The sequence below is a fragment of the Myotis nattereri genome (genome assembly GCF_964212035.1).
Source record: "Myotis nattereri genome assembly, chromosome: 5".
Classification (NCBI taxonomy): Eukaryota; Metazoa; Chordata; class Mammalia; order Chiroptera; family Vespertilionidae; genus Myotis; species Myotis nattereri.
This window is the reverse complement of record NC_138080.1, coordinates 28,107,146-28,118,202: the sequence shown is the minus strand read 5'-3', so window position 1 is coordinate 28,118,202 and position 11,057 is coordinate 28,107,146. Positions and strand designations below refer to the sequence as shown.

Here is an 11,057-nt window from a genome sequence, read left to right as displayed (position 1 = left end):
CAGCGGGGCATTCTGGGAAGGGAAGGAGAAACCATCCACCCTCACGGACTCTCCAAGCCTAGGGCTGCCCCGCCCCACTACGGAAGTGAGTTCCAGGAGGCCGCGTCCCCATAGCAACCGAGGCCTCAGTCGCGCCACGCAGCCGCGGCACCACTACCTCTTTGGAGTTTATTTCTTCTCCCTGCCCCGGGGGGGACACACCATCATCTTGCTAAATGATTGGGCCAGGTGCCCTTGTGACGTTGAGCCGAGCCGGAAGAGGTCAGGGCCAAAGCGGGGATGGGGCGCGATAACCCCCCAGGCCGGTGGCAGGATGGGTCTCTGCAAGTCCAAGCTGCCCCCATGGGCAGACCCCTGAGGCCCCAGGAGAACGGTAACATCGTGGGGGTGGCAGGCTTACTGGGGGAAGGGCAGGAGGCTATGGAGGGCAGGAGGGAGGTACAGGTGTGCACACGCTTCCTCGCACACAACCTAGTAGTAACACAACTGAGCATGCTCACAGATCAGCCATTCGTTAATCCCCTTGAGCATCTGCTGTGCTGGGTTCAGGGCGGTCCACCGTGACTGTGTCAAACCAGCTCCCTGTCCTCTTGGAGATTACAGTGTAGTCGAGGAGACCGTCTTAGAAAACAGTGTCTACAACCCAGGAGATGTCACAGAAAAAGCAGAGCTGGCTCTGGAGGCTTAGAGAAGAGGGGAGGTTTAAGCTGGGCCTTTCGGGTTGCTTAGGAGTTGGCTAAGCAAAGACAGAGGGAAGCAGGACACTCAAATTGCATCATAAACTACAACACCCCATAGGCTCCTCGCTCACTGCTGTTATGTCAGTAAACTAGAAATATAGGGACAAATGAGACAGATATAGTCCTTGCCCTCATGGAGTACACTGGCTGGGAGGCAAAAAGAAAAAAGAAAGAAAAAGTCATCACTGATCATTGCTGTGGAGGAAATTGCGTTCCAGCACAGGGATGAGTGGGTTTTGACCTGAAAGTGCTGAGGCAGGGATTTCCCAGATGGAGGGAACAGGCATGGGAGGAATGAGCTTGGCAGTTTAAGGGACAGAAAGGAGACCAGTAGGCTACTGGAGCTGGACCAGAGTGAAGGAAGGGGAGGGTGATATGGGATGAATCTGGGGAATGCACAAGTCCCTTCCCTCTATCTGAGCCACAATTTCCTCAACTGTAAATGGGATGAGAGAGTTATTATGATGCTTCAAGGAGATGCTGCTGCATGCAAAGGGCCTAACCTGCTCTGGTTCACATCCTTATCCAGAGAATCCACAGCAGCAGTAATGTATGCCAGGCCTGAACACCCAGGTGTCACCCTAGGACAAAAGTGGGTTTGCCATCAGACCTGTGCCTGGTATCACCCCAAGGACATGCACTGAGCTGTGGATATAGCTCTACAGGCACCAAATACTCTCCCTCTGTCTTTCTGGGCACCACAAACATCCTCAGGTCTCCCCATTTTTGTGATGGGTGGCCCAGGCTGTGACAAAGGGACGCAGTGTAAGAACATGGTGACCGCCCAGCCAGTGTGGCTCAGGGGTTAAGAGTCGACTCATGAATTAAGAGGTCACTGGTTCAGTTCTCCATCATGCCCCACATGCCAGGATTGTGGGCTCGATCCCCATTAGGGGCATGCAGGAGGCAGCCACCAATGTTTCTCTCATCAATGTTTCTATCTTTCTCCCTTTCTCTTTAAAAATCAATAAAAACTGCCGAAACCGGTTTGGCTCAGTGGATAGAGCGTCGGCCTGCGGACTGAAAGGTCCCAGGTTCGATTCCGGTCAAGGGCATGTACCTGGGTTGCGGGCACATCCCCGGTGGGAGATGTGCAGGAGGCGGCTGATCGATGTTTCTCTCTCATCGATGTTTCTAACTCTCTACCTCTCTCCCTTCCTCTCTGTAAAAAATCAATAAAATATATTAAAAAAAATAAAAGTCAATAAAAACATTTCTTAAAAAGAACGTGGCAACTAATTATGGGTTCTGCCACGTGGTGGGGCTGGACCAGCTACTGTGGCAGGAGACCCAAGGTGGCACCTAGCAAGTATGGAAGATTTGTGACATCATGCTGCAGGGGCACCTAGTGCCCAGGGTGAGAGTTCATGTGTGCAGGGGTAAAGGGAAGAAGAGGATACATTGGGACAAACTTCTGGAAAAGGCCCTCTGGAAGCTCCCCACCTCAGCACTGTTTTGTTGCCCTGAGCCTCTGTGTCCTCATCTGTAAAATGGGAGAGCAGCTGATTTATTTTGTATATATATAAAACAATAACATGATTTATTGTTTTATACATATATAATATATATTTAAATATATTTTTATTTATTTCAGAAAGGGAGAGGGAGAGATAGAAACATCAATGATGAGAGAGAGCATAGATTGGCTGCCTCCTACATGCCCCACACTGGGAATTGAGCCTGAAACCTGGGCATGTGTCCTGACCGGAAATCAAACCCATGACCTCCTGGTTCATAGGTCGCTGCTTAACCACTGAGCCACGCCGGCCAGGCATTATTTATTTTATTTTAGAGAGAGGAAGAGAGAGAGAGGCCGAGAAACATTTATCAGAGAGAAACAGCAATCAGTTACCTCCCACATGCGCCCTGATGACCAGAGATCAAACCTGAAACCTTCCGGTGTGTGAAACAACACTTCAACCAACTGAGCCACACTGGCCAGGGTTAGAGGACATCATTCTTATAAAGTGTTTGGTGCGGTGCCTGACACTTAAGAAGTATTCAATAAAATTAGCACTTATTCCCTCGGCACATATATATCATTGGCCTCTTTGCACCTGTTTCCTCACCTGTAAAATGAAGGTCAGCCCTGTACCTATCTGTAAATGAGACCCAGCCAGCCTGGCACATGGTGGACAGCAGTCGCTGTGTCCATTTCTCAGGAGTGCTTCCAGAAGCCTCGGCATCAGAGCAGATTCAAAACCTCTGGTATGGGGTGGGGCAGCGTTTCCCGAATTCACCTAAGGTCCAGACTGAGGACGAGAACTTGTCAAGGTGACCTGGTAGGCGAAGGCACTGATCCACCTACCCCTTTCCTTCTCGGGGTACCATCCTAGATATGCTCAATGACAAAATGCTGTCTTACCTGGAGAGCCAGGGCCTCCTCATCGATGGCTTCTCCCGGGAGCTGAAGCAGGCCAAGGAGTTTGAGCACATTGGGAGGGACCCTAACATATGCGAGGGTGTGAGACATTGAAGCCATTCTTCCCTCCCCACCTTGGATGGAGAGCTGAAGGGGTGAGACTAAGGGGAGAGGAGAGGACCAGAGGGAAATGGAGTGTTGTATTATCAAGGGACAGTCAGGTTGTTGGAAGCTTCTAGAACCTGGGTGAATAGCTAAAGAGTTCTATGAGGGCATGGACAATGTCATTTTAATATCTCCCTGTACAGTTCCTGCCCACTGGATAGGAGGGGTTTAGCAGCCTCTCTGAGCCATAAAGATGGAATACAATTCTTTATTTTATCTTTATCTATTTATTCCACTACCTCTGTTTACCTACCTCTATTCATTCATCTATTTATTCCCCCAAAGAGTCCTTGAGAACAGGCTCTGTCTCGGGGAGTTCATGAGACAGACTTGATCCCTGTTCTTAGGATGCCAACAGCCAGAGCAATAAGTGACCTGTAAAACAAAAAATTTCTGGTAGAGGTAAGTGCAATGAAGAATAGATGACAGAATGACATCCTGGAGCAACCCTATTTCAGTTTGGGTGGTCCAGGCAGCCCCCATGAAGCAGGGACATTGGAGAGCGGAGTGACGGAGGAGGAGCTAGCTGGTGCTGGGCAAATTAGAGTGAATTTCAAGTTATTTTTACACATCAGCAATGCTGATGACCCATCAGCCCATCGGGGCACCTGACCAGCAAGGATTGGAGCATCTAGAGACAGCTGAGCAGGAAAAGATAAACAGGAAGGCTGCAGGCCTTCAGACATTTGGTGAATTCCAGTTGCAATGTCTTCAAAGAAGTCCAGCCAGGAATCAAACAAAGGTTGCTGGGTCAGGATAGCTGCCACCTGGGCAGATGGGGCCCTGCCCTTGTTCGCACCTCCACTGGAGCAATTCTGCACTTTTCTGCACTCGTCAGCCCTGGGCCAGCGGCTGCTCTAAAGTAGGCTCCCAGTCACAAATGCCAGATGAATGGACTTCTCAAGTGGCCACAAAGTCTTGGAACAGAGGCTAGAAACCCCCAGTCTGGTGTATTCAGTTTGGATTGTAGAATTTGGGGCCCTTTTAAATTTATGGGTTTTTTTTTTTAATTGATTTCACACCTTAGTCGTTTTGGCTCAGTGGATGGAGCATTGGCCCACGGACTAAAGGATCCTGGGCCTGATTCCAGTCAAGGGCACATACCTCGGTTGCATGCTTGATCTGATCCCCAGCCCTGGCTGGGGCTCAGGTGGGAGGCAACCAATCTATGTGTCTCTCTCACATCAATGTTTCTCTCTAACTCTCCCCCTTCCTCCACTCTCTCTAAAAATCAATGGGAAAATATCGTCGGGTGAGGGTTCGCAAAAACAAAAAAATAAATAGATAAAAATAAAATGATTTAGCAAATTTTTTTTAATATATTTTATTGATTTTTTACAGAGAGGAAGGGAGAGAAGTAGAGAGTTAGAAACATCGATGAGAGAGAAACATCGATCAGCCGCCTCCTGCACATCTCCTACTGGGGATGTGCCCGCAACCCAGGTACATGCCCTTGACCGGAATCGAACCTGGGACCTTTCAGTCCGTAGGCCGACGCTCTATCCACTGAGCCAAACCGGGTTTGGCATGATTTGGCAAATTTAAAAAAAAATTTTATTTCAGAGAGAGGGAGAGAGGAATAGAAACATCAATGATAAGAGAATTGTTGATTGGCTGCCTCCTGCCTGTCCTCTACTGGGATGAAGCTCACAAACCACGGGCATGTGCCCTGACCGGGAATTTAACCATGACCTCCTGGTTCATTGATCTATGCTCAACAACTGAGCCACACTGGCCAGACTGACCCTGTTTAAATTTTAAATGAGTGGCCCACTTTCAAAAATTAGGAGCTGCCACATCAAAACTCCCTGCTTCTCTTGAAAATTGCCTGACTCGGTAATGTGGGGCCCACATGTCCCCATGGTAACAGCCGTGTGAACTGGTCCTGAGCTTCTTACAGAGCCTAGCACAAGAACGTTTGTTGCACTGTTAGCATCCCACTGTTTCAAGGAGGTCGGCATTTTTTGCCCAGGGTCACACAATTTAGGTAGTGGAGGCGGGACTGGGTTCAGAATCTGGCCTGGCCCTTGGTTGGCACTGTATGTCCAACAAACACACAGGAAGCCCCCCAGGATGTGCTCTGCTCAGGGATGGTGAGGAGGACCAGACAATCCATGTGCAGGTCCCTCCTAATCCAAAGCAAGCTGTTCTGCTTGCTGCCCTTGACCCACTGAAAATCTGGGCAGCCATCTCTCCTTTGGGATTTGTCCCTGTGCTTCCTTCCTTCCAGCACTATTTACCTTGCCTCCCTCCAGCCCTTGTCTGCCCTGTACACTGCAAGTTAACTAGTGAAACTAAATCTAGGTACACTTAGATTTAGTGTGCTTAGATTTAGGTTAGTGTACTTAGATTTAGGTTCAATACGTTTTGCCCTTTTTAAAATCCATAAATATTTCAGTATATATTTTATAAAAGATGACTTTTATAAAATCATAACACTTCCATTATCACACCTTAATGTTATTAGACAACTGATCAATATTTAAATTTCCATAAACATCTCAAAACCTTTTTCATTTCACATCTTGTTTTAATCAGGATTTTTAAAAAAATGAAACTAGACCACTATATATATAAATATATGAAGGGAGAGGGAGAGGGAGAGACAGATAGAAATATCAATGATGAGGGAGAATCATTAATCGGCTGCCTCCTGTATGCTCCCTACTGGGGCTCAAGCCTGTAACCCGGGCATGAGCCCTGGACTGGAATCAAACCCAGGACCCTTCAGTCTGCAGGCTGATGCTCTATCACTGAACCAAACCAGCTAGGGCCCACCTTCTTCTTCTTCTTCTTCTTTTTTTTTTTTTTTAATTTATCTACTGATTCTAGAGAGGGGAAGGGAGAGAGAGAAACTGATTTGTTGTTCTACTTATTTATGAATTCATTGATTGATACTTGTATGTTCCCTGACCAGGGATCAAACCCACAACCTTGGTGTATAGGGGATGGTGCTCTAACCAACTGAGCCACCTGACCAGGGCTATTTTGATCAGGATTTAAGTAAGGTTTACCCACTGCAATTGGTTGCTATGTCTCTGACATTCTTTTTCATCTATATGTGCTCCTTCCACCTCTATTGCTTTTGTTTCCTTGCAATTTTATTTATGGAAGAAGCCAGTTCTCTGGTTCTTTTTATTTCACACAGTGTGGATTTTGCTGATTGCAAAGTCATTTTTTTTCTACCATGTTCTTCTCTCCTCTGTATTTCCTATAAGTTGGTAGTGTGTCTCTAGAGCAGCCGTGGGCAAACTACGGCCCGCGGGACGGATCCGGCCTGTTTGAAATGAATAAAACTAAAAAGAATAAAACTAAAAAAAGAAAAAGACCGTACCCTTTTATGTAATGATGTTTACTTTGAATTTATATTAGTTCACACAAACACTCCATCCATGCTTTTGTTCCGGCCCTCCGGTCCAGTTTAAGAACCCATTGTGGCCCTCGAGTCAAAAAGTTTGCCCACCCCTGCTCTAGAGTCTGGTTCAGGACTCAGACTATTTTTCAAGCGTACTTCATAGGCGTTGATGTGAATTTGTAGCAGGTGTCCTGCATGCTTAGTTGTCTCTTTGCCATAGCTGGTTTCTTGTTTAAATGTGTTAAGAGGAGTTAGGTCCCTGAATGTTCACTGGGCCCCAGGAGGTGGACTTGAGAAAGTGGGGGAAACAGTGTATTGTGCTTGCAGAGTTCTTGTTCTTTCCTTTCTTTTTTAAAACAGTAAACACCTTTATTACTGAGCTAAGGTAGGAGGGAGGGGAATTTATTTGCCTTTCTGGGCCTTGATTTTCCTCAGCTAGAACTCCAGCCCTCGGCCCTCAGCACATAGCCACCTGCCTGACCACACCGGCCTGGTCTTGAAGCGAAGCAAACCAGGAGCTCGCCCTGCTGGAGCTGCTCCTCAGGAAACTGCTGCTTTTGGCGTTCGTTTCCCTTTCATCCTCTTCCTTTTGCATTTTGTTTTTTGTTTAAAATCGCTTCCTCCTCAGGAGTCTAAAGCCTCACCCCCTTCTTGGGGCTCGGGTGCAGTGCATAGTGGGACTTGCACCACTGTCGGTATGGTCCGCTGTCAATGAGCATGAATGAGGCAGTTCTTCATCAGGATCTTGGTGGACCAGTTTGTTGCTGGATGCATTGCAGACAACATCAATAATCCTCACATGGTGTGTACAACACTTGGTGCCCTAGAAGTTGCCCGCGTCCAGCCTCAAGGCACAGTACTTCTTGCTGCCTCCCTGCATGTGGACTATGTGGGCAGGCGCCAGTTCATATTTTCCCTTCTTGTGGTAGGGCTTTCTCTTGTCCCCGGCCTTGCAGTGCTTGGGCCATTGTTCTGAGAGATGCCCATGGCTTGGGGGCTGGCTGGAAAAGTCTTTTTTCTGTCCAATTCTGCCAGGGCTGTGATACTCTCTTTCTCAATGGTCTGCTTCCTCCCCTGTTTACTGGTACATGAACCAGTGAGTTGGGTGTAGAGCAATGTGGTTATTTCAGCAGGCTCCTTCTTGCCTGTCTGCCACACTCTTAGTAAGGGGTCTGTCTTGACCTGAATTGTGCCGCTCAATCCATATGTTGAGGTCCTAATCCCCACCACCTCAGAATGTGACTGTACTTGGAGACAGCATCTTTAAAGAGGTGATTAAGTTCAAATAAGTCATTTAGGTGGAGGCTAATCCAATCTGACTGGTGCCCTTATATGAAGAGATCAGGACATTAAGACATACCCAGAGGGAAGACCACTGAGGACACAGGAAGAAGACAGCATCTACAGGTCAAGGAGAGAGGCTTGGGGAAACGGACCCTGCTGACACCTTGATTTTGGACTTCCAGCCTCCAGAACTATGAGAAAATATAATTTCTGTTGTTTGAGTCACCCAATCTTTGCTATTTGGTTGTGGCACCCCTAAACAATCCATAGAATCAGATAGTGACTGTTGTAAAATGCCCATCAACCTCTTATTTCATAGTTTTATTTTAGCTTAAAAAAAAAAAATCTTTATTGTTGAGCGCATTATAGATGTCCCTATTTTCCCCTCAGTGCCCTCTTCCACCTGGTTCCCACCCCACCCCAGGCCTTCACCACCCTATTGTCTGTGTTCATAAGTAATGCACATATGCAGATAAGATCTTTGGTTAATCTTTTTCTACCCCCTCACCCCCACTGCCCCGAGATTCTTGTCTGTTCCATGTTCCCAAGCCTCTGATTCTATTTAATCACCAGTTTATTTTGTTCATTAGACTTCTTGTTCATAGATATGCATTTATTGCATATATATATATATATATATATATATATATATATATATAAATTTTCTTCTTCCTCTTCTTAAAGAATATCCACCCTTTAACATTTCATGTAATACTGGTTTGGTGGTGATGAACTCCTTTAGCTTTTTCTTATCTGTGAAGCTCTTTATCTAACCTTCAATTCTAAATGATAGCTTTGCTGCCCTAGCTGGATTGGCTCAGTGGATAGAACGTTGGCCTGTGGACTGAAGGATCCTGGGTTCAATTCCCATCAAGGGCACATGCCTGGGTTGTGGGCTCGATCCCCAGTAGGGGGTGTGCAGGAGGCAGCCAATGATTATCTCATCATTGATGTTTCTATGTCTCCCTCTCCCTTCCTCTATGAAATCAATAGATACAGAAATAAGAGGCCTGTAAAATTGTTTTGCCCTTGTCTATGGGGTGGAGGGCAATTGTGTAGCTCTAACAACTGACCCCTTTTCTCACACTCTAGATCAGCCGTGGGCAAACTACGGCCCCCGGGCCGGATCCGGCCCGTTTGAAATGAATAAAACTAAAAAAAAAAAAAAAAGACCGTACCCTCTTATGTAATGATGTTTACTTTGAATTTATATTAGTTCACACAAACACTCCATCCATGCTTTTGTTCCGGCCCTCCAGTCCAGTTTAAGAACCCATTGTGGCCGAAACCGGTTTGGCTCAGTGGATAGAGCGTCGGTCTGTGGACTGAAGGGTCCCAGGTTCGATTCTGGTCAAGGGCATGTACCTGGGTTGCGGGCACATCCCCAGTAGGAGATGTGCAGGAGGCAGCTGATCGATGTTTCTCTTTCATCGATGTTTCGAACTCTCTCTCTCCCTTCCTCTCTGTAAAAAATCAATAAAAAAAAATATTAAAAAAAAAAAAAGAACCCATTGTGGTCCTGGAGTCAAAAAGTTTGCCCACCCCTGCTCTAGATCTTGACAAAAGTTCCAGAAAACTTTTTGGTAAGCGCTGCTGTCATTGCAAGCCTATAGTGAGATGGCAGAGGCTGGAGGCTGATTCTTCCTCATCCCAGTACCAGCACAGGGCTAAGGGAGTGCAGTGCCTGCACAGCAAGCCCAGGGTGCTAATCTAACCTGTCCATGTGACCCTAGAGCAGTGGTTCTCAACCTTCTGGCCCTTTAAATACAGTTCCTCATGTTGTGACCCAACCATAAAATTATTTTCGTTGCTACTTCATACCTGTAATGTTGCTGTTATGAATTGTAAATATGATATGCAGGATGGTCTTAGGCGACCCCTGTGAAAGGGTTGTTAGACCTCCAAAGGGGTTGTGACCCACAGGTTAAGAACCACGGCCCTAGAGCAATAGCATCCCTCTTCTGGCCCACTGTGCTACAAGGTGGGCTTTCTGGAGGCCATCAACTCCAACAGGGACTGGTTCCTAACAAATGTGGAATGTCACAGGGTTGTGAATGGTCCCACCCAAAGGCAGCACTTTTGCTGGCCTCTGCTTGGTGTTGCCACTTAAGTCTCTAGACCCAGGCAATCAGATTCAGAATGTGAGACCTGGTAATTTTAAGTGTTAATTAATACTCAACCATAAATCCAAATGGAACACTCCTGCTACAGTGTGGGAGACAGTTCAAGTGGCCCCTTAACTTACACTCCCATCTCCTGTCATCCTTGGGAGGCCATGGCCACCAAGCACTCAAACTGGCGCCATTCCCATAGACAGACTAGGTTTCCACCTCAATTCTCTAATGAGAGCACATGTAGCAAGGCCAGGCTGATTCCGGTGAGGCAGGCCGAATCCATGGGAACGCAAATCCCTGGGGATCATCCTGGGTGCTTTGCTACCCAAGTTCCCAGAGGGAAGAACAGGGTGCACCTACAGGGATATGGCCTTTTCCTCCCAAAACAAAATCAGAGGGTACAGTCTTTGGATGGGGCTAGTACGCCCCCCTCCCACTCTCATTAGCCAAGCCTTGTTCCTTTACAAACACAACTGCGGCCAGCACACAGTTTTAGACAAAAAGCACTTTATTTAACAAAAAAGAAAAAAGAAAAAAATGGGGATGGGGGAAGAAAAGTTATAGGAAAGTACAACGTGCCTGCTGAAACTATTTTATATTTGTTTTCTTAAAAAAAAAAAACAAAAAAAAAAAACCCAAAAAACACAACACAAAGCTTGTAATTTCCAATCACCATTATCAGGGTTTACAACATCTATAAAGAACAAACATCTGCTTCAAAATTCTATGGGGGCAGGTGGGAACAGAGAAAGAGAGACGGCACCCAGCAGACATGGGGAGGTTTTGTTATCATTTATTTGTGAAGTTAAAAACGAGCGATAAAAAGTAAAAACTGCCATACAATTTTTTTTTTGTTTTGTTCTCAATTTGTTTTCATTTTCAATGTCCTCTTGAACAGATGAAACATGACAGACCAGTCCTGGGAGAAGGGACGCGGGAGGGGAGGGCTGCGAGAAGCAAGCTAGGGCAGAAGGAAGAGCGAGAGGAGCAGAGAGGCTGAGGGGCTTGACTGAGATAGGGCAGGGTATATGTGTGTG

General features: G+C 46.6%; 1 pseudogene across 1 annotated transcript; it reads left to right on the top strand.

Moving 5' to 3' along the window:
- Positions 1 to 313: 313 nt before the first annotated feature.
- LOC308520184 (adenylate kinase isoenzyme 1-like) lies at positions 314 to 3,216 on the top strand (annotated as a pseudogene). The gene is made up of 4 exons: positions 314 to 373; positions 1,455 to 1,531; positions 2,047 to 2,097; positions 3,064 to 3,216. The product of its transcript is annotated as an adenylate kinase isoenzyme 1-like (transcript).
- Positions 3,217 to 11,057: the final 7,841 nt, after the last annotated feature.